General features: G+C 41.6%; 1 protein-coding gene across 1 annotated transcript in view; it reads right to left on the bottom strand.

Moving 5' to 3' along the window:
• Window positions 1–12,184, bottom strand: part of Arhgap32 (Rho GTPase activating protein 32) — a 291,311-nt gene extending 279,127 nt beyond the window's left edge. Inside the window, exon 1 of the mRNA XM_063256063.1 lies at window positions 12,166–12,184. The gene's annotated coding sequence lies outside the window, so the exon portion shown is untranslated. The remainder of the gene's footprint in view (window positions 1–12,165) is intronic.
• Between the last annotated feature and the right edge of the window lie 971 nt (window positions 12,185–13,155).

Below are 13,155 nucleotides of genomic sequence, written 5' to 3' on the forward strand. Positions count from 1 at the left end.
GGCAGGGAAATGAAAAGGAGAGGAAGAGACTGGCTGGGTGAGAGGAATCCTAATAGTCCTCTTAAGGGCACACTCCCAGTGTTCTAACTTCCTTTCATTAGGCCTCACCTCCCAAGGGGTCTACTGCCTCCCAATATTACTGCAGTACAGACTGAAACCCAAGCTTTTAGTATATGAGCCTTGGGGGGACATGTAGTACAGATTGAATAGCACAGACACTGTGCTTCAGATCAGTGATGCCAAAACCTTTAGAGCTTTCAGTGATACAAGCAGCCTGCTGCAGCACATACCATAGGTTCGCCACCACTGCTTTAGATCCTCAAAACATTTCGGTAGCTATTGCTGTTTGTATTATATCTAGTTCAGAGAAAGAACAACTGAGTTCCACGAGTTTGCCATTGCCAATGTGTTTGACTGAGACCTGTTCTAAACCAGCACTCTCTACCTCAGATAGAACCACCTGTTGACCCATGAATCAATAGTTAGTACTGCTAAACCTGCATGCAACTCTGAAGCCACCTGACTGAGAGTTCTGGACTTTTGTGATCAATTACCTCTATTCTGATTACACCCTCAGTGATTAAATACATAAATCACAAAATTTGCAGCATTCTCTTTTAAAAAGTCTGTACAACTGTTAAAGTGACATAATTAAATTTGCTACCTACCTATTTATTCTGTGATTCAATGTTCATAAGATAAGGTAAAAATGGTGAAGGCAAACTCTGCTTCTCTCTGAAGCAGTTGGGGGGCCCCAGCCAGCCAGTATGCTTAGCCTTGGCACTGTCATCTTTCTGGAGGTGGCATCTGGGCTCACTCCCCACATCTTGGATCTGTGATACTGCAGTCCCCTCTAGGCTGAAGCAGCGTCATGGTGCAGACAAGGAAAGCCAGCCAGCAGGGCAGCCACACACCGGACTGCAGCACTCACCTAACCTTGAGTTTTAGAGGAGCCTGGGAATTAAGCAGGAGAGAGAAAAGAAGCTTATTTGCATCCCAAAAGGGAATGCTCAACAGCTGGCTTGAGAAAAATACATTGCTGAGAGTGGGCCAAATTTAATGGAGAATTTTCCCACAGTGACAATTGACATTGCCTTGCTTATTTATTTTTTCCTGGCCAAGGAACCAGCTCCATATTGCATCCCCATGAAACATGCCAACAAAAGAGGTTTTTGAGAAAGATGCGTTGCTTATCTGTACCATTCTCCTAGCTAATATTGAGGCCCATAGGGTAGCCTTGTAAGCACTGAACCCTTTACAATAATATCAACAACAATTGGGCAATATTTTAAGGAACATTTAACAAACCCAGGGAGCGTCCTTGAAGTGATGATACTTTCCATCTTCTCTCCCCATCACATTTACTTCATTAACCTTTTTCACTGTGATTTAGAATTTTAGTTTATTCTTCCATGAGGAAATCTTTTCCCATCTTTAAAGTTTAATGCCTGCAGAACCTAACTCTATGTCTATTTGTGAATTGCTCAGCTTATAACTTCTTTGCTGGTTTCTCCACTTATCCTTTTCTTTTCCCTGAATTCTAAATGGTGACTTTCCCAAGGAAGGGGCCTTCCCCAGGGAGGGGACTTAGAACCTTCCTGATTTGTTGGTTGTCTTGTTTTGTTTAGTTCATGCTGGGCATTGAATCCAAGGCGTTTATACTGAGCTATATCCTCAGCCTTTTTCTGTATTTCTTTCTTCTTTTTTTTTTTTTTTTTTTTTTTTTTGGACCTGGGCTCCATCTCGGGCTTGCCTGGCAGGCGCTGTACCACTGAGCTAAACCACTAGTCCTCATTATTTTATTTTGAGACTGGCTATGATATATACATTTAGCCTAACACTCTCCAGACTGGAGGGTCACAGCTGCTTCCCTTCCATTTATGCTTGTATGTCTCAAACTGTGCCTGACACAGAACTAACGATTGTCCATATTCAAAACTAAGTTGCCTCCTCCAACTCCAAAGCTTTCCCAGCTCATAACTGAATGTCTTCTAACCACTGCATTCATTGTTAACAATAAACCATTCCAGCTCTGCCCTCAAAACAGCCCAGCTGGATGTGGTGGCTCATACCTGAAATCCCAGCACTCTAAAAGGCCGAGACAGGAAAATCACAAATTCATGCCCAGTCCCAGAAATTAGCAATTTAGTAAAGAACTATCTCAAAAAAAAAAAAAAAAAGAGCTAGGGATATAGCTTAGTGTGAAGGCTCTGTGTCAATCCCCAAATCAGAAAAAACAGAAACAAAACCCTGAGCCAATTTCTCCCCCCTCCTTGGCTAAGCACACTCACATTGGTCTCTCTCCTGCTGATTGCAACAGACTCCGAACTGGTCACTTGCTTCCCTTCTTTCCTCTGTAATCTATTCTACCTGGGGCTTGCCAGACAGGCACTTACTCCGCCGAGCTACACTCCCAGCTCTTCCGTGATCTATTCTCAACAAAACTACTGAAGAATTTCTTTCAGAACATCAGTGCACCAGTATCGCTCTCCTTGCTCAAAACTCTCCAAGGCTGTGTTCTAATCCCTTTACGATAAACCCAAAGTCCTACCCTTCTTGTATCTTCAATCTTGCTCAACCTCCCGAGGACTACCTAAAATAACTCTACCTTCTCTGTCTCCATGCTCTGATCCCCTCCCCAGGATGCTTGTCACTATGTTATTGTGCAATGAAAAATTTTTTTTTGTCTTTTTCGGTACCAGGGATTGAACTCACGAATGCCTGCTTACAAGGCAGGCGCTTATGCCGCTGAGCTAAATCCCCAGCCCTGTTACTACATTATTGTGTTGTGTGGTTCACATTCATTATTTGTTTCTTTTACTAAGATGGAGAGTGGATAAGGGTGGAGTCTTCGTTTATTCACCCCTATGTCCTCATCACTAAATGAATGAATAAATGGTACTACCAGGGCACAAAATTTATGTGTTCACTTCTTATCAGCTGTTGTATGTTAGGCTTTATCTTTTTATATCTATCTTGATATTCTTTATAAGTGAGAATCGCAACAAATTATAAAATCATGTAATTTGCATTTCACTACCAACCAAATCAGAACAAACTATTCTGGAGATACAAGAAAATATCATGATTTAGCAGAGAAAAGCATACATTAAATGAGCAGTTTAATGCGTATAAGAGAAAATCAAAAGTCTAACTTTGCAATTAGGCTCTAATTTGTAGAAATAAAGGTACAGAAAAATGAAAGTCAGGTTATGTGTATGGCATGCCTTTTCATTCCCAAATAAAATAAACACCATTTTGAAAAGGAATGTGGAGCCAGGCGTGGTGGGCTCACCCCTGTAATCCCAACACTTGGGAGACTGAGGATCACTGTGAGTTTAAGACCAGCCCGGACTATGAAGTGAGCTTAAGGCCAGCCTGAACTGCATAGCGAGACTCTGTCTCAAAAAGAAAATAAAAGAAAGAGAAGAAAAAAGAAAAAGAAAAGGAATGTGGTAAATTCTAGGAGACACAAGTTTTCTGTGTCATTTTATGGGTCCCCCATTCCCATGTAAACTTGTACAAGTCTGGTAATCTCTGTTTCCATCTGTAAAATGGGCCAGCTCACTTGCTTCTTGGTGGAATGACTTCATTATTATAAAACATATCATAAACAAAAGAAAATTTCAACGTTAACAGTGTGTATTATGGTACCTTAATTTCGTCTAATAGTTTAAGAATGTGAAGAAATAAGTATACTTTTGAAAAATAACTACATAAAGACTGATAAAAATTGGCATTTTCAAATCACCCAGCATTCCTAAAATTATCAGAAAAAATTTCTACAATAGCAGGAGGTTTGAATATGATTTGTACACGTCCCCCAACGGTTCACATGTTGGAAGGTTGGTGCCCCAAATGGCAATGTTAAGATATGAAGGACTTTTTATTTTCACTGGGTTTTTTGTTTGTTTGGTTAGTTGGCTGGTTGGTTGGTTGGTTGGTTTTGGCCTTGGGGATTAAACCCAAGGCCTTCTCACTGAACTCCATCCTCAGTCCTTTTTTTTCATAGGCTGTTCTCAAACTTGTAGGGTCAGATAATTCTCCATACTCATCCTCCCAGTACCCTGCACCACAGAAGTGTACCTTCTAATCAGCTGTCTGGACACTGAAAAAGTAAAGCTTAGTGAGTGTTGATTCTGTCATTTTGGAGCTGCCCCTGGAAAAGTTTAAGGGAATTCTCATAGGACTCTGACTTAATTCTCTCAAAAGCAACTCATTACAAGAAAGTGAGCCTGGGCCCTCTGCAGCACCTGGCTTTCTGTCCAGTGAAGGGATCGCCTCCATTCACACCCACTCCCATCATGAAGCCATCTGCCAGGATGTGACACAGCAGGGCCCTTGCCAGAGCCAGCACTTCCAGCCTTGAAAATTGTAAGCTAAATACATCGCTTTTCTTTATAGGTTACTCCATCTCAGACATTTTATTAGAAGAGTAGAAAACAGACGAATACACAAAGTATCTGTACAGTTAACCAAACACATCACTTACATATGAGGCTCTACACTCTGCAGCTTCAGGAGATGGAACAGCCCACTTTATGGTCAGATGTGAATTTAAACAAGGAAACAACCTTTACGTAAAGTGTTAATTCTGTTTCTTGACAAGCCAAACTATGTAAAGACTAATAAAAACACTAATGGACCAAAAGGCAACTATCACATTTCTGTGTGTCAGATCCCTAAAGGCCAGCAAAATGTCAGGAAGAGTAATGGGACTCGGGATGCTCTTGAAGCTGTATGTCCCTTGCAAGTGTGCTACAATGAAGTGTACTCAGAAATAGCTTGCAGGAAGTGGAATCTCCCATTGGTGGCTGTGATACTCCTGAGATGTTGCTGCTCATGAAAAAACATGCCACACTCACACACACACACACACACACACACACACACACACTTACTGTAAACACCTTGAGTGCTTCACTCCTCCCTCCCCGCTCCCCTGAATCAGCACTCTTCTCAGACAAGGGGTGAGGCTCCCAACCCCAAAGCCTTTTAATAGATCTAAAAGAGTGAAGCAGCATGGAGAAAAATCATGGGAAAGTGACTTGGGAAGGCAGAGATCAAAAGGAGGTCACTTAACTCTGGGGCCACTGCTTTCCCAGACCGCTCCCTGCAATCCTCTCTCATGTTTCTGTCCTTTCTGGCTTCCAGTTTCCAGGACTGAATGCAGCTCAGAAAGTCTAAAACATCTGTGCTTTCCTGCTATATTCAAAATACATGTGGGCTGAGAATTTACCTATATCTCTGAAACCAAATGTAGGAGATGGGAGGTTTCCCAGGCAACTTGAGAAGAACTACAGTAGATAATCCTATATGGCATTTTATTTCATTTTTTAAAAATCACATGTACTTGGCTTAGGAAGGTATTATGTATTTAACTTTAAGTATGGATGATCCCTGGGCATACTGGAGGATAAGAATCATAACATCAAACAAAACAATAAAACTACCTTACCAAAGTGTATTTCCTGTTTTCTACTCAATTTTTCCTCTTATGTATTTCATGCTGAACACAAACAATATTATCCCTCAGAGTGATATAAAAGGCCAGTCTCAAGTAGAATTGATAACAGACTCTTACTAAGTTCACTCATTTTTTCCTTAGGTCATGAACTAATTCTAGAAAATACTTCTTTGTAGTCCTTGGCGGACTAAAAAAAGAAAAGTAACAACAACCCCCTCACTCCTGGCAACAAAATACTTTATAAGAGAGTACTAAAAAGTGACCCAGTTAAGCAAGTAATAAAATCATAGCTTAGTTAGTTCAGAGGCCATATTTGTGTACGCTCAGCCAAAGACTTACTGCTTTATCCAGAGTGAGCCACTGTTTAACTTTGAACATTATGTTTTGTATTGGTGTTTTTGTTTGAACTCAGAGCTCTGCCCATGTTAGGCAAGCTCTTTATCACTGGGCTACACCTCCAGCCCAACTCAGAGAAACTGAAACACAAAGAAATGCAAAAGCAGACTAAAATTCAGTCTATGCTTCAAAATAAGATAGCTCTTTTTTTAAATAAATATATGCTAATGGCCAGATTACACATAACCGGCCAAGAAGATTATCTAAGAATAATGTCATCCATGTGCTATCGTCTAGGTCTTAAGTGTTCCCTAGAAGGCCATGTTTTAAAGGTCTGGCTCCCGACTTGGTGATGTTAGAGGGCAGTGGAAACTTCTAAGAGGTGAGGCATAGAGAAAAATGTATAGGTCACCAGATGTATGCTCTTGAAGGGGCTGTGCGATTTTAGCCCCTCCCTCTTCCTTTGTTTTTTTGGTTTTGTTTTGTTTTGTTTTTCTTTTCTTCTTCTCAACCATGAGATGAGCAGTTTTGTTCTGCCACACACTGTAGCCATAAAGTGCCACCTAATGGGGACAACTGGTTGTGGACTGGACCCTCCCAAACTGTAAGCCCAGATAGATCTTTTGTATGTGTATGCTAATCATCTGATATATGTCATAGTAATAGAAAACCAATTAACACATCACACATTCCTACACATCAAAGAAGAAAGACCCCCAAAAGAGAACATCCTCTTTCTGCTCTTCTTCTTACTTGCCTCAGAGAGAAAGAAACGGGACTCACTATATGAGCATACTTGCACCACTGCCTGTAGTTAAAGTTCCTGTTGCAGCTGGCCGTGACTCTTCCCTTGCCATCAGAAGGCGGCATCAAATCCACATCCACATTCCAGTACTCCAGCTAAGCACTGAAACATGACTGGGTAAACCACTGAGCTGTCCAATCCTTACTGTTTTGTTTATTTGCTTACTTGTTTGGCTTCATTGTTGCTGTTAGCAATAGTGGTTGTACTGGGGACTGAGTCCAGGGCCTTTGCACTGAGATATGGTCCTGCCCGTTTTTAAAAAGTGTTTAAAAACAGAATCTCACTAAGTCAGTAAGTTGCCCAGGCTGAGCTTGAACCTGCAATCATTCAGCCTCCATCCCCACAGCAATCACATGGTTTTTTTAATAGGCAAACAAACCTGACTACAAGGACATGTTTTCTATCTCTACCTGCTTTGGGGCTGGCTTTTATATCTTACATCTCCTTAATCTTCTGGTACAATTTCTTGGAACATACAAAAACCTCTTGATCTTGATATTTCAGTGATGTCCTTTGACATGGAGAGCAAAGTCAACAGTGCTGTTCTCCATGAGCAGGTCAGGAAATGTTGGCTCTTCTTTTTAGAGAGATCGTCAAGGAGATAGTAAATCTCACTTAGAAGCATTCTCCTTAATTAAGTTCTCATCTGTATGGTGCCATGCTGGAGGCTGGTCAAAGAGAAGTGAACAGGGAGGCCTCTGGAGCTCAATGCTGAGGGTTTAAGGGAGATGAAATCAGCAAGGGCTAATCTACGGGCATACAGACATCAAACAGCTGTGCAAACACTGGACAGATGCATAAATTAAATACAAAAGTAAATAAAGTATTTATGTTATGGAAAAGTCATGCAGCTGCTGTTATTATTCTTCACTAAGGCTACAGAGGGAAGGACAGACATTAGGCTAAACAGATTGCATTTTTGTGTTGAGATGGTGTCAGCAGTAAGGAGCAGAAAGGTCGCATATGGCTCAAGGAACAAAGACAAACTGTTACATAAACCCTTGTCTGCTGGTGCATAACCTCTAAACTTGATCTTCAGCATGAACTGACTTTGCTTCTCAGAAATAACTTTTATATATCAGACTGTGCTTTTAGGAATCTGTGTCAGTAACTAATTTTACAGTGACAGAAATGGCCCCAGGGGCCAGCAACAGCAGGAACCCAATGAAGCAACCTGATAGATGCCACCCGACTGTCCTACCTCAAAGACTAGCTGGACAGTCTACAAGTGTCTGGGGTGGATGAAAGGGATGACAGTAGCTGACTACTGGAAACTGCCTGGGAGCCTGGCACTGTGGAAATTTCCCCAGGCTTCTGTTTGGAGAAACTCAGATGCAGCACAGCTTTATTTAGCCTGGATTCCTATACTTGACACCTGGAAAACAGGATACATGAATCATTGATGAATTACTACGTAGCTCTTGAATTGCTCCTTGCTTTTGCAGAAAAAAGGAGGATGGCCTTCTGTGTTTACTTTATATGCAAATATTGTGTTTATTCAGAGACATGTATATTTTACACTGGAAAAATAGTAAAGATTTTTTAAAAAAAATGAAACAATACAAATTCCTTGTTTAAAAAATTAGAAATGGGGGCTGGGGGTTTAGCTCAGCGGCATAAGTGCCTGCCTTTAAAGCAGGCAGTCGTGAGTTCGATCCCGGGTACCGATAAAAAGGAAAAAGACAAAAAAAAAAAAAAAAAAATTAGAAATGGTCAGGTATGGTGGTGCCCTCAAGAGGCTGAGACAGGAGGATTGTTCAAGGCCAGCCTGGGTTACAAAGTGAGTTCAAGGCTTGCCTGAGCTACAGGGAAAGACTCTGTTTGAACCATTACCCCCATCAGAAATGGCAGTAACATAGAAAAATTTATAATTGTAATTCACAGATTATCACTATTAATATTATATATATATATATGTATATAATATTTTTGTATGGTACTAGGGTGTATGAAGTAGCTCTTCCGCCCTTTTTATTTTTTAGTTTGATACAGAGTCTTGCTAAATTGCCCAGACTGACCTCAAAATCATAATCATCCTATCTCAACCTACAGAAGAGCTAGGATCAGAGGTGTGTGGCCATTCCCAGCTTGGATGTATTTTAAAAAGGTTTTTAACAGTAATAGGATTAGGTTGAAAATAATGTTTTTTCCTTTTAGTAGTTTTTCTTATCAACAACTGTGTCACTTTTACACAATCATGTATCCATAGCATAGCTTTGAAATAGTTTCCTGTAGCAAGAGCTAGTAGGTCACATTTACTGCTAATGGTGCATGCATATTAAAGACCTCTAAGAATCAGAGCCTCCTTAGGCTTGGGTACAGCTCAGAGACAGAGCACTTCCCTAACTCAGCAGGCCTTGGGGCAGAGCTATAGCCAAAAAAAAAAAAAAAAAAAAAAAAATCACTTGCCTACTGGTAGGTACCTAGAATTCTGTGCTATTCTTTTCCTTAAGGATTCTGTTTATTTAAAAAATGAGGGCTGGGCATGGTGGCACATACCTATAATCACAGCACTCAGGAGGTTGAGGCAGGAGGATTGCTGCGAGATGAAAGCCAGCCTGAACTGCATGTTGAAACTCTGACTCAAAAAAGATGAAAAAGAAAAAAAGAGAGAGTCCCAAGACAGATGTTTTTAAAACCCTCTCTGATACTTATTTCCCCTTTTCCTTGGGAAGTCCCAAAGAGGGTCTCAAAGGCTGCTTTTATGCTCAAACCTTGGCCCTGGGCCTTGGATGATCACACAAGAAAAGTCCCAAAGTTCATGCATGTTTGGTGAAACTGTTGCATTTTTATAATTGGTTAAGTCCTTAATCATTTGGGAACACAGCTAATGTTGTCTGGTACTAATTACTGCCCAAACTCAGTGTGTTATAGGAAACAATTTCAGTTCTTGGCATATTACCTCAGGACTTGATCCAAATATTCATTCATTTTACTCCTAAGTTTCATATTTGTTGAGTTTTCTGTCAATAAAATCTATTCGTGTCATATTTTTATCTTTAATGCTGCATGGTCATTGAATGAACCTTATCAAGACCTCAATTTTTTTTATTTTGCTTCCAAGCAATATTACTGTGGTGAGTGGCCCCAGAAATTCAGAGCTGGTGCACTGTAGTCTCCTCAAAGATGACTTAGTTCTTTTAATCTACAAATCCAAGACACATTACCAGAAAAACATGTCTCTGGGCCCTGTTGTAATAACCTGGTTACCTTATGAAAAGCTGAGCCTAGGAGAAGTGAAGTTTCCTGTTTCTGCGCAACAGAGACAGAAGGAGACAGACAGACACACAGAAACAGAGAGACAGGGTCAGGGAGAGAGAGAGAGAGAGAGAGATTTTTGTCGAGAATTACTACATATCTCCAGGGGACTAAAGATCAGCAATGTCAAGAGCTCCAGGTGTTTCAGTGCTAATTGTACTATTTCTGAAGTTTGCTTTCCACAGGGACTCACAGAGCAGCCTTGAGAAATGATGGAATGCTTCCATTCCTCCAGTCTCACACCTGAATGCCAAGGATGATAATATTTTCCAGCTCCTTCCATTGAAGAGACATAAGAATGCATTCGTTTACATTATTACTTTGGCTACCTTTTATACAGCTCATATGTTTGCTCATCCATTACAGTGACAACTATGCCGGGACATTTTCTTTCTATACTATCCTTTGGGGAGGCGTCCAACTGCTGAACGTAAACCAGTATGAAGAGACAGAGACGCAGAGAGAGATAGACAGAGAGGTTTCATAATATAACCACCCACTCACATAGCTGGCTTTTCAAGCTTCAGACTTTGCACAATCAATGACCAACTCTTTGATTTGCAAACTGTTGTGGCCAGGATGCTATTTTAATTGTTGCTATCCACCTTCTTTCCAGAAAATGCCATAAGCTCCAGCCTTGACTCACAAAAATTGAAAAGCAAACATAAAGGCTTTCATTAAATGGAGTAAGGGCCAGTGGCTCTAAGCAGGACAATTTTGAAAGCAAATACTCCAATTGTTTTTCCATTACTCCGTTTGTGTCTGTTTGCAAGGAACTGGGCCTTCCATTGTTTTTTGGTCTGGGTCCCGTCCTGACAAGGGACAGAAGATCCTGTCTCACCACTGGGAGTTTCACAAGACAGGCAGCCAGGTGGGGAAGCACTTGATGGAAAATCGTGAGTAATGCCAAAATAAAGGCAGCACACAGACTACGAGGAGGCGAGAATGGTGAGCCAGTAAAAGAGCTTGAAGAACCAACAAGCTGAGCAAAGCAGCAGAGGTGGAAGCCAGAGAACAGAGCCAGCAGGCAGAGAGAATGGAAGACCGGGCAGCTGGGCAGCTTGTCCTGGGCAAATGCTTGGGACAAGGGTTCATGGCCCCTGGCTGTTCAGAATATTGAAGGGTTAAGGAAGGACAGAATGGGAAGGTGTAAATCAGGCTAACTTGCAGCCACCAAGCAGCCACCAAGGATGCAGACATGGCATTAATGTAAACAGCAAGGCATGGCACATCTTAAGTTTTCATGTGTGACAGCTTATCCGTCACTCACATATATAGAACATTTACTTTGTTACATGCTAAGTTGTTCACACCAGTTTTAAGAATGTCACTTAATATTTGCAACTCTAGTTTCAAGTAGTTTTCTTTATCCCTCTTTTGTTGCCCAGGGAGCGAGACAAAGCTTAAATAATTTGCCTAATATGACACAGGAACCAGGAATGCAATGGCTGGAACTTAGGTCTTTGTGCCTTTAGAAGCCCAGGTCTCCAATGTGAATTAGAGACACACATTCCTCCTACCTCCCACTTCTAGTTCAGTAGTTCAGGGTGGGACCTAAGGGCTTGCGTGTTGATAGGTACCTGAGGTAATGTTGATGTGGTATTCTTACCAAAGTGAAACCAGCAAAGACCAGAAACAAGCAGGTAGGGAAAAGGAGGAAGAGATGAAAGCCTAAGGCAAAAATGTAAAGATTTTGCCACCAACATCACAGTCCAGCCAGGGGTGGTGCATAACTTGCAATCCCACCTACTTGGGAAGTTGAGGCAGGAAGATCCTAGGTTTGAGTCCACGCTGGCCCAATACCCTGTCTCAAAAACAAAAAATAAGAGGAGCAGGGAATGTGGTACAGCACCCCTGGGTTCATTTCCCAGCACTAAAAAAAAGTCAGATAAGATAGTTTCTGATACTCTTTTTTTTCTACTAACACCTGTGTTCTCCATGTTCAGAAATAGAGAAAAGTTAACCCATCCTACACCTAGAAAGATCAAACTGCCTCCCCAACATGGATCCTCCAGATCCGATTCCTTATTCAGTCCTGCAGTAGAGCTAAAAAATGATCTCTCTTAAGCACCCCTGGGGTGCAGAAGGCCAGTCAACTCTTACCTATGACAATCTAGCTTCATTGGCTGTAACTAGGGTGGAAAGAAAATGAAAGACTTGTCTTTCCAGCTATTCCCCCTCGAAATTTTCAAACAAAGACACGAATTCTCATAATTACCCACCAAACACAGCTCATTGATAAAAATCAACACTAAGGTTCCTAACATTATTATCACGGATGAACCAGCATTTTTCTTACTTTGGTAAAACTCTTGAATTCCTGGATCTAGCTTCAGGGAAGAAATCCATCTTGCTCAAGATGTATTTTCTTGTCTCCACGGATCCTACATTTAGGGCTGACAGCTTCCTTCTCTCCTAGATTTCCATAAAGTGTTGGGAGACAGAATTCCAGAGAGACCACAGGAGGCCGTCGCTGATTACTTGGCAAATTTCATTTCTCCAAATGGGAACTGAGGGGCCACTGGGAAAACTGATCATCAACATCAGCCGGAAGTGCTTTTGTTCATTTCCTCTGATTCTTTCCTAAATCTTCTCTCCACTTGCTTTGCTGCCCTTGCACTGTAGCTTGTCTGTAAGCGTCTTTGTGGCCTCCACTGCAGGCCTTGGGCCAAGGCGAAAAACGGATTCTTTTCATCTATTCAAGTGTGATCTGGGGCAGACAAGCCTGTTCCGCAGGCAGGAGGCACAGTGAAGTATTTTGTATTCAGCTTTCAGCTCCACAGAGTCTATGGTGGGGCCCTGCCCTTGGCAAACTCGAAGGGGTGCCCAGGGCCCTTGGCAGAAGTGGGAACGCTGCTTGTTTGGCCCCTTCCTTCCACCTGGACACACAGGCATCCTGGGAGAAAAAGCTGCAGGATGCGGCATCCCATTCCCACCATATCCTCCAAGTTCACATCCCATTTAGAAGAAATCTGTTAGCTTTCAAAGCTAACAGATTGTTTGATATGCTAGCGAACAGTGCTGCTGCTTTACATAAAAATGACAAGCGTCATAATAACTGAATGGCATTGGTGTCAAACGGAGCTCCCTTCCTGCCTTCAGCGCAAGAGAACACAGGCTTCAGGTATATCGGCAGAGGGAACTGGCTGAAAAGGGAAATTGTGTTATTTACAGATTGCCTGATTTACTAAAAATGTGCTTTTTTTTTAGGGCTTTGTGAAAATTTCACTTTACCTTTTGAATGTGTGGTACTGGGATTTGAACTTGGATCCTTATACATGGCTACCCA

Source organism: Cavia porcellus, unplaced genomic scaffold (genome assembly GCF_034190915.1).
Source record: "Cavia porcellus strain 051 isolate PalLab524CR breed Dunkin Hartley unplaced genomic scaffold, mCavPor4.1 scaffold_9, whole genome shotgun sequence".
NCBI lineage: Eukaryota > Metazoa > Chordata > Mammalia > Rodentia > Caviidae > Cavia > Cavia porcellus.